We start from the raw sequence: 16,180 nt of genomic DNA, 5'->3' as shown, positions 1-16,180 counted from the left end.
ATATATATACATATATATATATATATATACAGTGTATCACAAAAGTGAGTACACCCCTCACATTTCTGCAGATATTTAAGTATATCTTTTCATGGGACAACACTGACAAAATGACACTTTGACACAATGAAAAGTAGTCTGTGTGCAGCTTATATAACAGTGTAAATTTATTCTTCCCTCAAAATAACTCAATATACAGCCATTAATGTCTAAACCACCGGCAACAAAAGTGAGTACACCCCTTAGTGAAAGTTCCTGAAGTGTCAATATTTTGTGTGGCCACCATTATTTCCCAGAACTGCCTTAACTCTCCTGGGCATGGAGTTTACCAGAGCTTCACAGGTTGCCACTGGAATGCTTTTCCACTCCTCCATGACGACATCACGGAGCTGGCGGATATTCGAGACTTTGCGCTCCTCCACCTTCCGCTTGAGGATGCCCCAAAGATGTTCTATTGGGTTTAGGTCTGGAGACATGCTTGGCCAGTCCATCACCTTTACCCTCAGCCTCTTCAATAAAGCAGTGGTCGTCTTAGAGGTGTGTTTGGGGTCATTATCATGCTGGAACACTGCCCTGCGACCCAGTTTCCGGAGGGAGGGGATCATGCTCTGCTCAGTATTTCACAGTACATATTGGAGTTCATGTGTCCCTCAATGAAATGTAACTCCCCAACACCTGCTGCACTCATGCAGCCCCAGACCATGGCATTCCCACCACCATGCTTGACTGTAGGCATGACACACTTATCTTTGTACTCCTCACCTGATTGCCGCCACACATGCTTGAGACCATCTGAACCAAACAAATTAATCTTGGTCTCATCAGACCATAGGACATGGTTCCAGTAATCCATGTCCTTTGTTGACATGTCTTCAGCAAACTGTTTGCGGGCTTTCTTGTGTAGAGACTTCAGAAGAGGCTTCCTTCTGGGGTGACAGCCATGCAGACCAATTTGATGTAGTGTGCGGCGTATGGTCTGAGCACTGACAGGCTGACCCCCCACCTTTTCAATCTCTGCAGCAATGCTGACAGCACTCCTGCGCCTATCTTTCAAAGACAGCAGTTGGATGTGACGCTGAGCACGTGCACTCAGCTTCTTTGGACGACCAACGCGAGGTCTGTTCTGAGTGGACCCTGCTCTTTTAAAACGCTGGATGATCTTGGCCACTGTGCTGCAGCTCAGTTTCAGGGTGTTGGCAATCTTCTTGTAGCCTTGGCCATCTTCATGTAGCGCAACAATTCGTCTTTTAAGATCCTCAGAGAGTTATTTGCCATGAGGTGCCATGTTGGAACTTTCAGTGACCAGTATGAGAGAGTGTGAGAGCTGTACTACTAAATTGAACACACCTGCTCCCTATGCACACCTGAGACCTAGTAACACTAATGAGTCACATGACATTTTGGAGGGAAAATGACAAGCAGTGCTCAATTTGGACATTTAGGGGTGTAGTCTCTTAGGGGTGTACTCACTTTTGTTGCCGGTGGTTTAGACATTAATGGCTGTATATTGAGTTATTTTGAGGGAAGAATAAATTTACACTGTTATATAAGCTGCACACAGACTACTTTTCATTGTGTCAAAGTGTCATTTTGTCAGTGTTGTCCCATGAAAAGATATACTTAAATATCTGCAGAAATGTGAGGGGTGTACTCACTTTTGTGATACACTGTATATATATATATACAGGGGTTGGACAAAATAACTGAAACACCTGGTTTTAGACCACAATAATTTATTAGTATGGTGTAGGGCCTCCTTTTGCGGCCAATACAGCGTCAATTCATCTTGGAAATGACATATACAAGTCCTGCACAGTGGTCAGAGGGATTTTAAATCATTCTTCTTGCAGGGTAGTGGCCAGGTCACTACGTGATGCTGGTGGAGGAAAACGTTTCCTGACTCGCTTCTCCAAAACACCACAAAGTGGCTCAATAATATTTAGATCTGGTGACTGTGCAGGCCATGGGAGATGTTCAACTTCACTTTCATGTTCATCAAACCAATCTTTCACCAGTCTTGCTGTGTGTATTGGTGCATTGTCATCCTGATACACGGCACCGCCATTGGATGCACATGGTCCTACAGAATGGTTCGGTAGTCCTTGGCAGTGACGCGCCCATCTAGCACAAGTATTGGGCCAAGGGAATGCCATGATATGGCAGCCCAAACCATCACTGATCCACCCCCATGCTTCACTCTGGGCATGCAACAGTCTGGGTGGTACGCTTCTTTGGGGCTTCTCCACACCGTAACTCTCCCGGATGTGGGGAAAACAGTAAAGGTGGACTCATCAGAGAACAATACATGTTTCACATTGTCCACAGCCCAAGATTTGCGCTCCTTGCACCATTGAAACCGACGTTTGGCATTGGCACGAGTGACCAAAGGTTTGGCTATAGCAGCCCGGCCGTGTATATTGACCCTGTGGAGCTCCCGACGGACAGTTCTGGTGGAAACAGGAGAGTTGAGGTGCACATTTAATTCTGCCGTGATTTGGGCAGCCGTGGTTTTATGTTTTTTGGATACAATCCGGGTTAGCACCCGAACATCCCTTTCAGACAGCTTCCTCTTGCGTCCACAGTTAATCCTGTTGGATGTGGTTTGTCCTTCTTGGTGGTATGCTGACATTACCCTGGATACCGTGGCTCTTGATACATCACAAAGACTTGCTGTCTTGGTCACAGATGCGCCAGCAAGACGTGCACCAACAATTTGTCCTCTTTTGAACTCTGGTATGTCACCCATAATGTTGTGTGCATTGCAATATTTTGAGCAAAACTGTGCTCTTACCCTGCTAATTGAACCTTCACACTCTGCTCTTACTGGTGCAATGTGCAATTAATGAAGATTGGCCACCAGACTGGTCCAATTTAGCCATGAAACCTCCCACACTAAAATGATAGGTGTTTCAGTTATTTTGTCCAACCCCTGTATATATATATTGTGTAGCGTCGCCAGTGGGAGGGGCCGGCACGGGCTTTACCCAGAAAGCCTTGCGGCCGTGGTATCCAGGCTTACCGTCAGCGTGTATCCCAGTGAAGGGGCCTGCGTGGCTGCGGTGAGGGCTGGATAGGCAGCTTAAATGTTTGTCTGTTGTATGAATGTATGTGTGTGTGAATGAGTGTCTGTCCTAAACCACTGAGAGAACTGCCAAGGGCAGCTCACTCGCGGCCCTGACGCTATCCTTCCTGCTCGTCTTCCGCCACAATATATATACACACACACACACACACACATATATTTACAGGTCCTTCTAAAAAAATTAGCATATTGTGATAAAGTTCATTATTTTCCATAATGTAATGATAAAAATTAAACTTTCATATATTTTAGATTCATTGCACACCAACTGAAATATTTCAGGTCTTTTATTGTTTTAATACTGATGATTTTGGCATACAGCTCATGAAAACCCAAAATTCCTATCTCAAAAAATTAGCATATCATGAAAAGGTTCTCTAAACGAGCTATTAACCTAATCATTTGAATCAACGAATTAACTCTAAACACCTGCAAAAGATTCCTGAGGCTTTTAAAAACTCCCAGCCTGGTTCATTACTCAAAACTGCAATCATGGGTAAGACTGCCGACCTGACTGCTGTCCAGAAGGCCATCATTGACACCCTCAAGCAAGAGGGTAAGACACAGAAAGAAATTTCTGAACGAATAGGCTGTTCCCAGAGTGCTGTATCAAGGCCAGTGGGAAGTCTGTGGGAAGGAAAAAGTGTGGCAGAAAACGCTGCACAACAAGAAGAGGTGACCGGACCCTGAGGAAGATTGTGGAGAAGGGCCGATTCCAGACCTTGGGGGATCTGCGGAAGCAGTGGACTGAGTCTGGAGTAGAAACATCCAGAGCCACCGTGCACAGGCGTGTGCAGGAAATGGGCTACAGGTGCCGCATTCCCCAGGTCAAGCCACTTTTGAACTAGAAACAGCGGCAGAAGCGCCTGACCTGGGCTACAGAGAAGCAGCACTGGACTGTTGCTCAGTGGTCCAAAGTACTGTTTTCGGAAATCAAGGTGCCAGAGTCTGGAGGAAGACTGGGGAGAAGGAAATGCCAAAATGCCTGAAGTCCAGTGTCAAGTACCCACAGTCAGTGATGGTCTGGGGTGCCATGTCAGCTGCTGGTGTTGGTCCACTGTGTTTTATCAAGGGCACGGTCAATGCAGCTAGCTATCAGGAGATTTTGGAGCACTTCATGCTTCCATCTGCTGAAAAGCTTTATGGAGATGAAGATTTCATTTTTCAGCACGACCTGGCACCTGCTCACAGTGCCAAAACCACTGGTGAATGGTTTACTGACCATGGTATTACTGTGCTCAATTGGCCTGCCAACTCTCCTGACCTGAACCCCATAGAGAATCTGTGGGATATTGTGAAGAGAAAGTTGAGAGACACAAGACCCAACACTCTGGATGAGCTTAAGGCCGCTATCGAAGCATCCTGGGCCTCCATAACACCTCAGCAGTGCCACAGGCTGATTGCCTCCATGCCACGCCGCATTGAAGCAGTCATTTCTGCAAAAGGATTCCCGACCAAGTATTGAGTGCATAACTGAACATAATTATTTGAAGGTTGACTTTTTTTGTATTAAAAACACTTTTCTTTTATTGGTCGGATGAAATATGCTAATTTTTTGAGATAGGAATTTTGGGTTTTCATGAGCTGTATGCCAAAATCATCAGTATTAAAACAATAAAAGACCTGAAATATTTCAGTTGGTGTGCAATGAATCTAAAATATATGAAAGTTTAATTTTTATCATTACATTATGGAAAATAATGAACTTTATCACAATATGCTAATTTTTTGAGAAGGACCTGTACATATACAAATAGATAGAGAGATAGATCTAGATATATAGACAGATATATAGACATACATATCTAGATAGATGGAGAGATAGATAGATAGCGTTAGAGATAGATATAGAAATAGATATATAGACAAATATATAGATAGACAGATATAGAGACAGAGTTAGAAATAGTTAGATATCTATAGATAGAGAGATAAGATAGACAGATATATAGATAGATGGATATATATAGACATATATATAGATAGATGGAGAGATAGATAGATAGAGACAGACAGATAGATATCACATTATACATATATTATGTTTACTAAGTAGAAAACAGATTTTATTCCACATTAATTATAATTTATGAGAGCAGAGCCATATGTGTGTATAATAAAAACCTGTACTAGTATAAACTTAGAGCATGCTATGCTATAACAAACATATATAAACCTGGGTAAAGTTTACAAAATAAGGTTTCTAATTTTAAATTTGAGATTATATTTCACAAATCCACGGGTATTTTACAAAATCAGGAGTACGGATTACAAATTAACGGGTACAGTTTATAAACAGAGAATGGATTACTAAACCATGGGGACTAAACCATTTCCTTTTTAGTGACCGCTACCATGTGCTGTAAATTAGAATCAAATGGAATGACTTTTCCTGTTTGTAGAGCTGCATTTCCTCTTCCACATCAGGCCGTATCTTCCATATCTTACCAGTTCTTCTAGTCTTTCACTGGAGCTGTAAAATGCAGGAGCAGTGAATCAGTTTTCTAATGGACATAAATCTCATCTAATCTATAATTCAATTGTGGTTGTACAGTGAGAGTACAGACACAAGTCTACACTGACTTTTGACTGGTGGCAAGCTTCCCCTTTTTAATTTTTTTTTAAATGTTTTTTTGTTGTTGTTGTTTAAGAAAACAGGTCACTATACATCGACATCGACTGCATGCCTCTACAAATCAGCTACCCATTCAACTGTTTGAAATATAGTAGAGAGGTATGTAATGCAGAAATTACCTCCTATTGTCTCCTTGCCCTCTCCTTTCTCCCTCCATCTCTATCTGGAGCCAGATGTAGCCATCTTTTTACCACTGACTCAATGGCTACATCTGTGGCTTCTGCGCACACAACATTTTTTCTCAGTGACTCTAAAATAGAGAAACATGACATGTTAGGCAAATATCTATCACTTAAAAACAGTACTTGAAATTAGGAGAGTCCTCATGGTCAGATTATGACAGTAAAGGGCCCCTGGGTAAGAAAGTGCTATAGATCCCACCTGTCCCTCAGGAAAACTGAGATCTACAATATGTTATGTAGTTTGTCCCTCCTGAACATGACACTGTCTTTTATGTGATTATTAATCAGTGTACTTACGATTGACTATTTCTCGTAAACATGAGTCGCTGAATGAGACCTTTCCATTGGCCCCTTTCCAGTTCATTGATCTAGCGAGGTCATTTGAAATCATCTTCTGAAGAGTACGCCATGTCGTATCTCTTACATTTGTACCCCCGATGATGCCAAAATAGTTTATCTGAAGCAAAACAGCAATAAGTTGACATTGTGTAAGCTAATTTACAATTCTTTAAAAAAAGATAAAAGTAGTGATCAGATGTGAAATCTAAAAAAAAGAAGCACTAGAACACAATCATAATACGAACAAAAAAGGCTTCCCACCCCTGATATTAGGGCAGTCATGGGCTTAAGGAACCGGCATTGTGATCTGAAGGTCCCCGGTTCGATTCCCGGTAAAGCCCAGTCATGATACGGCTGAAGTGCCCTTGGGCAAGGCACCTTACTCCGAATTGTTCCCTGGGTGCTGTGAAGGCTGCTCATCACTCTAGGCATTTGTGTTCACTTCACTAGTGTATGTGTGTGTGTGTGCATATTATATTATAGCATATTATAATATATATATTATATATTATATTATAATATATATACTGTATATATATACAGTGTATCACAAAAGTGAGTACACCCCTCACATTTCTGCAAATATTTCATTATATCTTTTCATGGGACAACACTATAGACATGAAACTTGGATATAACTTAGAGTAGTCAGTGTACAGCTTGTATAGCAGTGTAGATTTACTGTCTTCTGAAAATAACTCAACACACAGCCATTAATGTCTAAATAGCTGGCAACATAAGTGAGTACACCCCACAGTGAACATGTACAAATTGTGCCCAAATGTGTCGTTGTCCCTCCCTGGTGTCATGTGTCAAGGTCCCAGGTGTAAATGGGGAGCAGGGCTGTTAAATTTGGTGTTTTGGGTACAATTCTCTCATACTGGCCACTGGATATTCAACATGGCACCTCATGGCAAATAACTCTCTGGGGATGTGAGAAATAGAATTGTTGCTCTCCACAAAGATGGCCTGGGCTATAAGAAGATTGCTAACACCCTGAAACTGAGCTACAGCATGGTGGCCAAGGTCATACAGCGGTTTTCCAGGACAGGTTCCACTCGGAACAGGCTTCGCCAGGGTCGACCAAAGAAGTTGAGTCCACGTGTTCGGCGTCATATCCAGAGGTTGGCTTTAAAAAATAGACACATGAGTGCTGCCAGCATTGCTGCAGAGGTTGAAGACGTGGGAGGTCAGCCTGTCAGTGCTCAGACCATACGCCGCACACTGCATCAACTCGGTCTGCATGGTCGTCATCCCAGAAGGAAGCTGACGCACAAGAAAGCCAACAAACAGTTTGCTGAAAACAAGCAGTCCAAGAACATGGATTACTGGAATGCCCTGTGGTCTGACGAGACCAAGATAAACTTGTTTGGCTCAGATGGTGTCCAGCATGTGTGGCGGCGCCCTGGTGAGAAGTACCAAGACAACTGTATCTTGCCTACAGTCAAGCATGGTGGTGGTAGCATCATGGTCTTGGGCTGCATGAGTGTTGCTGGCACTGGGGAGCTGCAGTTCATTGAGGGAAACATGAATTCCAACATGTACTGTGACATTCTGAAACAGAGCATGATCCCCTCCCTTCGAAAACTGGGCCTCATGGCAGTTTTCCAACAGGATAACGACCCCAAACACAACCTCCAAGATGACAACTGCCTTGCTGAGGAAGCTGAAGGTAAAGGTGATGGACTAAACCCAATTGAGCACCTGTGGCGCATCCTCAAGTGGAAGGTGGAGGAGTTCAAGGTGTCTAACATCCACCAGCTCCGTGATGTCATCATGGAGGAGTGGAAGAGGATTCCAGTAGCAACCTGTGCAGCTCTGGTGAATTCCATGCCCAGGAGGGTTAAGGCAGTGCTGGATAATAATGGTGGTCACACAAAATATTGACACTTTGGGCACAATTTGGACATGTTCACTGTGGGGTGTACTCACTTATGTTGCCAGCCATTTAGACATTAATGGCTGTGTGTTGAGTTATTTTCAGAAGACAGTAAATCTACACTGCTATACAAGTTGTACACTGACTACTCTAAGTTATATCCAAGTTTCATGTCTATAGTGTTGTCCCATGAAAAGATATAATAAAATATTTGCAGAAATGTGAGGGGTGTACTCACTTTTGTGATACACTGTATATAGGACGGCACGGTGGTACGGTATATATATATTGTAATATGTAGATATATATATAAACACACACACACACACATACATATACACACACACACACACACACACAATGTGTGTGTTTCATTACATGGATGGGTCGAATGCGAATGGACCAATTCTGCTGTGTACAAGCATAGTGGCAAATAAATCACTTTCATACTGTATTTACTTACTGCTTTCTCTTTGATGGCTGGGCTTTCACGAAGCTCTTGCTCTAGTGTGGTAAGACCACTCCTGTCCTTAATGGGAAACTTTGCTGCTATCGCCACCACTTCTGTCTGGTCTGTACCCATAGCACCCATAGAGTTTTGTTTTTGTAGTAACAGCAGGATTTGGGCCTGTTGCTGCTTGATTATTTCAAGCTGAGTGAGAATTTCGATCTGCACAGCTATGAAATATTAAGACTGTTAGCACATGTCCCTATGTCCCAAAAAGGAATGGATTCAAGAATGTAATCAGTGCTGACCCCACATTTAGGCCTGATGGAGACTGGTGTGTCAGCAAACATTACTCTCTAACAAACTAGTGTATTATATTTTAAGCAAAAAGAAAAAAGCTTGCTCACTCCTGAATGTTACACATTCTTTAGAATCTATTTTCAATTAGAACTACTTACGTGTGGTTGTCTCGATCTGCAGTTGTCTCCTTGCTGGGGTATTTAACCTAAGTGATGTCGGTAGCTGAGGTGTTTGTGCTGTGATGCCTATAGAAAGATAAACAATTAACCTGTTAACACTGCAATATAGTCAGTATATTATAATTTAATTTAAAATGATTAACAAGAATGATGTACCTAGAGTTCTTTCAGGCACATTGGGTGGTATTGTCCCAGCATCAGTGGCTTGACTAGTAGCTGGAGTATAACAATAACAATAATAATAATAATAATAGCATTTTACCAACTTTTCTTGCATTCGTTTGAATTTAAAGCTGCTTACATGCATCTGCCTCGCTCTGCATTTGTCGGGTTGCTGGGGTATTTACCATCAATGTTGTTCGGAGCTGAGGTGGTGGAAACAGGGGTGGTGGTGTGATGCCTAAAGAAAGATGAACATTTCCTGTTTACGCTGCAGTGTAGTCGATAGATCAGAATTTCTACATCATATTCAAGCAAGGCATAACACGTGAAATATGCATTTATTTAGAAAACAGAAAATGTTTAACAAGAATGTACCTAGAGTTCTTTCTGGCACATTGGGTGGTGATGTCGCATTAGTTGGTTGTCTAGTAGCTGGAGGTTAACAACATCAGTACAAAAATCTTCAGTTTATCAACATATGCATACTTTGAATTTAAATCTACAAGAGGCAAGTTGTTTTATATGCATCAGCAATAACTTTCCTGGAGTTGGGCTTACTACAGTTCATGAAATACTGTCTGCAGTTGTGTTCTCTGCTGAGTGTCATTATCAGAGGCCAATATGGACAAGCTCTTGATGCACAGAACACGTTAGCAAGTTTTATGTATAATTATAAGGATTTAGGTAAAAAAAAAAAAAAAAGCACCAAATTGACCCATTAACTCTGGAGACGTTCCAAGGTTAATATTAACGTATCAATAAACGATTAGTTTGTGCTTGTTAGGTTTCACCATACTAAAATAAAATTTTCTTACCATTGGCAGTATCAGTACCGAAGACCTGCCGCGCCATTTACAAACACAGTTACTCACATCGGCTTGTAAAATACGCCAAACAACGCGCATTACTAATATTAAAATACTTAGGTATGTCAGAGCGATTGTATGAGGGCTACGTTTATCATTAAAGAATGTTAGCTATGTGAGAAAAAGTGTAGCTAGTTAGCTAGCTAAAGTAAGCATAAAAATAATTTTTATATTGTAAAAATACAATTACATTTTACTATAGCATTCGATAGAAAAACTTATATATAATTAACAGTTTTAACTACACCTGAGTGATATATATATATATACAAAAATATAAGATTAAATTGAAATACTTACAGAATGAAGCAGGACACTGAGGCGGGTGAGAGCTCGCGCACGGCGGTGAGAGAAAAGAGCGGGAATCTTCATCGTCTTCTTCTTCGGTGGTTTTTACCTCAGCTTACTTTCACCCCTTCATGTTCCTCATTCAGAGTTTATTCATTATAAAGTACAGTGTATCACAAAAGTGAGTACACCCCTCACATTTCTGCAGATATTTAAGTATATCTTTTCATGGGACAACACTGACAAAATGACACTTTGACACAATGAAAAGTAGTCTGTGTGCAGCTTATATAACAGTGTAAATTTATTCTTCCCTCAAAATAACTCAATATACAGCCATTAATGTCTAAACCACCGGCAACAAAAGTGAGTACACCCCTTAGTGAAAGTTCCTGAAGTGTCAATATTTTGTGTGGCCACCATTATTTCCCAGAACTGCCTTAACTCTCCTGGGCATGGAGTTTACCAGAGCTTCACAGGTTGCCACTGGAATGCTTTTCCACTCCTCCATGACGACATCACGGAGCTGGTGGATATTCGAGACTTTGCGCTCCTCCACCTTCCGCTTGAGGATGCCCCAAAGATGTTCTATTGGGTTTAGGTCTGGAGACATGCTTGGCCAGTCCATCACCTTTACCCTCAGCCTCTTCAATAAAGCAGTGGTCGTCTTAGAGGTGTGTTTGGGGTCATTATCATGCTGGAACACTGCCCTGCGACCCAGTTTCCGGAGGGAGGGGATCATGCTCTGCTTCAGTATTTCACAGTACATATTGGAGTTCATGTGTCCCTCAATGAAATGTAACTCCCCAACACCTGCTGCACTCATGCAGCCCCAGACCATGGCATTCCCACCACCATGCTTGACTGTAGGCATTACACACTTATCTTTGTACTCCTCACCTGATTGCCACCACACATGCTTGAGACCATCTGAACCAAACAAATTAATCTTGGTCTCATCAGACCATAGGACATGGTTCTAGTAATCCATGTCCTTTGTTGACATGTCTTCAGCAAACTGTTTGCGGGCTTTCTTGTGTAGAGACTTCAGAAGAGGCTTCCTTCTGGGGTGACAGCCATGCAGACCAATTTGATGTAGTGTGCGGCGTATGGTCTGAGCACTGACAGGCTGACCCCCCACATTTTCAATCTCTGCAGCAATGCTGACAGCACTCCTGCGCCTATCTTTCAAAGACAGCAGTTGGATGTGACGCTGAGCACGTGCACTCAGCTTCTTTGGACGACCAACGCGAGGTCTGTTCTGAGTGGACCCTGCTCTTTTAAAACGCTGGATGATCTTGGCCACTGTGCTGTAGCTCAGTTTCAGGGTGTTGGCAATCTTCTTGTAGCCTTGGCCATCTTCATGTAGCGCAACAATTCGTCTTTTAAGATCCTCAGAGAGTTCTTTGCCATGAGGTGCCATGTTGGAACTTTCAGTGACCAGTATGAGAGAGTGTGAGAGCTGTACTACTAAATTGAACACACCTGCTCCCTATGCACACCTGAGACCTAGTAACACTAACAAATCACATGACATTTTGGAGGGAAAATGACAAGCAGTGCTCAATTTGGACATTTAGGGGTGTAGTCTCTTAGGGGTGTACTCACTTTTGTTGCCGGTGGTTTAGACATTAATGGCTGTATATTGAGTTATTTTGAGGGAAGAATAAATTTACACTGTTATATAAGCTGCACACAGACTACTTTTCATTGTGTCAAAGTGTCATTTTGTCAGTGTTGTCCCATACAAAGATATACTTAAATATCTGCAGAAATGTGAGGGGTGTACTCACATTTGTGATACACTGTATATTTCAGTCCAGTCGTCTTTAAAACATTACTTATTTAATCTCTTCTGTCTCCGTATTAACCTGCACTATTTCCCCTAATCATTTTTGTCGTTCATGTCTCAGTCATTAGAGCATATCAATTATCAATTATCGTTTTCCAGACAGTTACCGGTATCGGTCCGAGTCTCTGATATTTATAGTGGGCCACATACCTCATGCTGAACGTGGCCCGAGTTCGGTTATACAGAACTCAGCCGCTTCTCTTACTACAGATATCAGCCCAGACTCGGCCCTAATGACGTCACCCGAGTCCGACAGTACGCCAGATGTCCCGTATGGCGTCACATCAATGTCAAAACTATCGCGAGTGCAAATGTGAAACTCGCGAGCACAAAAAGAGGAATTGCGTGCACACTGATCATAAAATCGCTCTCAAACTGTCTTTTTCACTCTCGAATGTTGTTTTTCTGCTCGATTTCATTGTTGTGCGCGCGCGCGAAAGCAAATTGCGCTCGGCTGCTCTTTCTGCGCGAGAGAAGATTTTGCGCTCGCGTTTTCAAAGAGGCGGTTTTGACAGTTTGGGGGCGGAGTCAGGGCCGGCTCTATCAGCGAATGCTATTGGCTCTATGCATGCAAGCTCTGTGACGTGTTTCCGTTTAGCCTTAGTCGGACAGTCTAGCTTCTGTTTTGTGAGAACCCCCAGCAAAGTTCTAAACGCAACATGTCGTATAGCGATGAATATATAGAGTTTGCGTTTTCAAACACAAGATCGAGGTGGATCAGAACATTCTCAGGGTTCATGTTGAACGCTGCATTCGACGGGTAAAAGAGCATAAGTTGTTCGACACGGTGATCGCTATGTCCATTTCTGTTTACTGTGTTTTGCCTGCATGTGAACTATCGGATTGGACCACTTGACAAGGCATGAAGCTAAACACTCGCCTTTATCTGCAATTTTTTTTTTTAAATAACGTGTACATTTAAATATTGTAAATATATATTATAGTTTATACTCTATTTCTGTGTTAAACAAAAGCATAAAAACCAACAAAAGCCTCTTTATTATGTAAACATCTTTTATATCTACACTCTTTGATTATTTTATCAGTTCTACAATTACAGACTGTAGTTCATCTGTTTCTCTCTATACTGTGTTAGCCTCCTTTCTGTTCTTAATAATCAGGACCACCACAGAGCAGGTATTATTTAGGTGGTGGATGATTCTCAGCACTGCAGTGACACTGACATGGTGGTGGTGTGTTAGTGTGTGTTGTGCTGGTATGAGTGGATCAGATACAGCAGCGCTGCTGGAGTTTTTTAATATCATGTCCACTTACTGTCCACTTTATTAGACACTTCTACCTAGTTGGTCCACCTTCGGTCATCTATTGCTGCTGTTTGAGTTGGTCATCTTCTAGACCTTCATCAGTGGGCACAGGACGCTGCCCACCGGGCGCTGTATTTATCGTCTTATTTACTCATACCAGCACAACACACACTAACACACCACCACCATGTCAGTGTCACTGCAGTGCTGAGAATGATCCACCACCTAAATAATACCTGCTCTGTGGTGGTCCTGATTATTAAGAACAGGGTGAAAGGGGGGCTAACAATGCATGCAAAGAAACAGATTACAGGCAGTAATTGTAGAACTACAAAGTGCTTCTATAAGGTAAGTGGAGCTGATAAAATGGACAGTGAGTGTAGAAACAAGGAGGTGGTTTTAATGTTATGGCTGATCAGTGATAGATGGATGGATCGATCGATATCAGAAGAAACAATAAATGAGCTGGTGTTTCAATACTTGTCCATATTTAGTGTGTAAAACAGTTTATCTCCACCTTTGCCGTTTCTCACGTTTTGTGAATCTGGCAGTTGTTTAGCATTCATTTCATGATAAATAGACCACTTAAATGGTGTTAAAGACTTGAAATAAAATCTTTTTACATTTAACTTTAAATGAAAGTCAGTTTTTTCTCTTTTGTAACATGATACAAGGTTTTGAATTGAACAGCATATTGCTGCCAGCTTGACACTGATAAATTCTGTAATGATTATGTCTTGATAACCTGCCGTAAGAAACATAAAAAAAAAAAAAAAAATCAAGTTCACCCTCACATTTACTACAAAAATGTTTTTTTTGGAGAAAGACATGTTAATACTGTAACATCAAATTAATTAAATGACATGAAAATTTAAAGGTCTGACATAACATTTGATAATAAATAAAAGATAACTCATTAATATATTGGCAAACAAAACTTTTTACACTTAATGAAAAGATTGAGGGTAAATTGGTAATATATTCAGTCAGATATGTTAAGTTTGTTTTATTAGGAATTTAAAGTCATGTTTTACACTTTGGTTACATTCATGACAGAAACGGTAGTTACTCATTACACAAGATTCATCAGTTCAATTCATCAATATCAATTAATTATCAATTAATTAATTAATATAAATTATATTAATATAATAAATAATTAATATCAAACAGTCATGGACAATTTAGTGTCTCCAATTCACCTCACTTACACACTTCTGGACTGTGGGAGGAAACACGGAGGAGCACCCGGAGGAAACCCACATGGATACAGGGAGAACATGCAAACTCCACACAGAAAGAACCCAGACCACTCCACCTGGGAATTAATCACACACACATACATTATATATACATATACCTGACACTGTGCAAAGAGAAGATGCATCAAAATTAAATTGTAATGGTATGCTTCAAAGCTAACTAAAACATAAATCTCAATACTGGTCTGTCAAGCTAGATGTAGTGTTTGTCTAGTCTAGCAAAACAACCACTAACCAGTTTACAACCAGCCTACCTGCATGGTTATAAGGAAATGCTTGCAAACGTACTTACCTTCATATTTGTCAATGTAGCTGGTGTTGTACATTTAAAATCGTTCACCGTCAGACGAGGTTAATCTTGAAGAGAACAAGTGTAAAAGAGAGAGCCACGATATCTGCTTGTTGACAACCGGCGTCTGAATACCGGAAGTTGATCTGTCCCGTACACGAGAACCCGGAAGTAAGGCGTGCATAGAGCCGGCCCTGACTCCGCCCCCAAACTGTCAAAACCGCCCCTTTGATAACGCGAGCGCAAAATCTTCTCTCGCGCAGAAAGAGCAGCCGAGCGCAATTTGCTTTCGCGCGCGCGCACAACAATGAAATCGAGCAGAAAAACAACATTCGAGAGTGAAAAAGACAGTTTGAGAGCGATTTTATGATCAGTGTGCACGCAATTCCTCTTTTTGCGCTCGCGAGAGGGATATTTACACACGCGAAATGTTAAAAGTTGCGCCCTCTAGTTTTGACATTGATGTGACGCCATAGTCCCGCACCTCACCCACATGTGGCCCGATAGTACACTGCTAGCTGGGTGGTAGAACTGTTTCTACTTGAAGAACCATTTAGCATAATTTAAGGTTCTCTGCTAACTCAATTTGATTTTTATGGATTTTTTTATTTTGCCACATATAAATGCACATAACATTTTAATGAAAAGCAACGCATAATATAGAAAAGAGTACGTGAGCTTAAACATGTTGCACTCTCACTTTATAATGCAGCATTAACACTCTGTTAGTACATTACAATTTACAAAGGGTAAAGGAAAGTTTTGTGTAAGGGGAATTAGCTCAAATGGTAGAGCGCTCGCTTAGCATGCGAGAGGTAGTGGGATCGATGCCCACATTCTCCAGTACACAAACATTATGATCATTTTGCAATCTGAAAAGATGAAATTACGGTAAAATTCGTTGCAGCATCAACCATAAGGCTAGTCTGTCCGTGTTACAATGTCAGTAACGCCCTATTTACGCTCAAACTGTTTTGTTTACATACCTTTTTTGTTTTGTTTTGACAGAAACGCATAAACTTATAATTTTTTATAATGTTTTATTATTTGATACTGTTACAATTGATACATTATAAAGTATTGTACATATTTAAGTTCGGTGGCATAATTGGCTTGCTTTTAAAAACGACTACAGTGCGCCATCTACAGGCC

At 41.4% G+C, this 16,180-nt stretch overlaps 1 non-coding gene across 1 annotated transcript; it reads left to right on the top strand.

Moving 5' to 3' along the window:
- The first annotated feature begins 15,798 nt into the window (after nt 1–15,798).
- On the top strand, nt 15,799–15,871 carry trnaa-agc (transfer RNA alanine (anticodon AGC)). The gene has a single exon. It is a non-coding gene; the product is annotated as a tRNA-Ala (tRNA).
- The last annotated feature ends 309 nt before the right edge of the window (nt 15,872–16,180 follow it).

The sequence above is a fragment of the Trichomycterus rosablanca genome, chromosome 10 (genome assembly GCF_030014385.1).
Source record: "Trichomycterus rosablanca isolate fTriRos1 chromosome 10, fTriRos1.hap1, whole genome shotgun sequence".
NCBI classification, from domain to species: Eukaryota; Metazoa; Chordata; class Actinopteri; order Siluriformes; family Trichomycteridae; genus Trichomycterus; species Trichomycterus rosablanca.
Note: the sequence above shows the minus strand (reverse complement) of the source record. Positions and strands in the feature narration are given on the sequence as shown.